This window comes from Macaca fascicularis, chromosome 9 (genome assembly GCF_037993035.2).
Source record: "Macaca fascicularis isolate 582-1 chromosome 9, T2T-MFA8v1.1".
Lineage (NCBI taxonomy): Eukaryota > Metazoa > Chordata > Mammalia > Primates > Cercopithecidae > Macaca > Macaca fascicularis.
In genome coordinates this window covers 49,411,994-49,413,752 of record NC_088383.1, presented here as the reverse complement: position 1 = coordinate 49,413,752, position 1,759 = coordinate 49,411,994, and positions in this window count along the sequence as shown.

Genomic DNA, 1,759 nt, shown 5'->3' with positions numbered 1-1,759 from the left:
CAAATAATTTCAAATATATTCTGGAGATTTTGGTTATTATGTAAGGAAACTTTTGATCCTATGTGAACATTCCAGTTCAGTTCATGGTACCCTTAATTTGGTTTACCATATAGGCCCCAGCCTGCTTTGGGGAAATGTAGAGTCAATGACAGTGAGGAGATTCCCACTGATCCATGTCACAGGTGAAACAGAACCTGCTGGAATGCAGCTGGCCTTCCGTGGAATGAAGCTGGTCTCCTGTCTCCTTGATTTGAAGCAGCTTCTCCACATCGGTTATTATGCCATTTTTCTACCTCTAATGTTTTAAAATTTGTGCCTTTTCTTTCTCTTTTGCTTGACTTCCCAGAGGTTTTTTTATTTTAACGGTCTTTTCAAAGAAGTAGTTTTGGGTTTTATTTATCAAGTCTACTTTTATTATGGCTGCTTTAAAATTAAATACATTGATTTCTTGTTTCCCTTTAAAGAGCTTCTTGTATGTTTACTTAGTTTATATAATTTTATATATCCTTTGTTCAAGCCTATTAATAAACACTTGCAGCTATAACGTTTCCCCTGGGAACTGCTTTGGACATATCCAAAGATTCTGATAGGTCACACACTTACTGTAGTTTGCTTCTGAAGTTTTTCATTTTAGTTTTTTTTCTCTTTTACTCAAATTATCATCAGCTTTCTCCTTTTATCCTGTTTATCACAAATTAATCTGAGGATATAAATTTCTCCCTAAGTGTCAATTTTGTTGAGTTCATAATTTTAATATGTAATACCCTTTTGCTATTGAGTTACAGGCATTTTATAATTTTCATTGTGAAAACTAACTTTGTTTCCAAAACACACATTTTCCTTTTTTTTTTTTTTTTTTTTTTTGAGACAGAGTCTCATTCTGTCGCTCAGGCTGGAGTGCAGTGGCACAATCTCAGCTCACTGTAACCTCTGCCTCCTAAGTTTAGGTGATTTTGTTGCTTCAGCCTCCCCAGTAGCTGGGTTTACAGGTACGTGCCACTATGCCTGGCTAATTTTTTGTATTTTTAGTAGAGACAGGTTTCATTATATTGCCCAGGCTGGTCTTGATCTCCTGACCTTGGGTCATCCACCCGCTTCAGCCTCTCAAAGTGCTGGGATTACAGGCATGAGCCACGACGCCCAGCCCCAAAATGCACTTTTAACATGGTCTTTGTTATTGCAGGTTTCTAATTTTGTTGCTCCCTGGTGAGAGAATGTGATTTGTGTAACAGCAGTTCCGGGAAAGGGACTGAGGCTTCCTGCTCCTTTAGCACAGCTAATTTTTCCAAATGCTGTCCATGAGCTTGGAAACAGCATTGTACTCTGTTGGGATGGGCTCAAATCTCTCTGTAAAAATGAGTCTTCTTCTGTTGGTGTTTTTTTTGTTTGTTTGTTTTTTGTCTTACTTGTTTTGTTTGCTCAGATCTTTCGATGATCCGGTTAATCTTTTAATTTATGCAGGATGTTTCTCTGCTCGCGCAGGCTGGTGGATGGGGGACTGGAGAGAGGACAGGTGTCTGCTTGCCCAGGACTGGCAAACTGTCACTTGCCCTGGTTGTGCCTTGCCGGGAGCTCCCATGCCTGTCTCTGAGAGTGTCATGAGCGCAGTGGTGGTAGTTGTGTGGTGGATGCATTTCCTCTGGGTTGGAGGGTGGGTGGCTGGTCCTACCTCTGTTTGTTGTTGCAGCTGAGACACCGCCCACTTCTGTTTCCTGATGGATCTTGTGGGTCATTTGGCTTCTTTGTGGCCTGGGCTCCT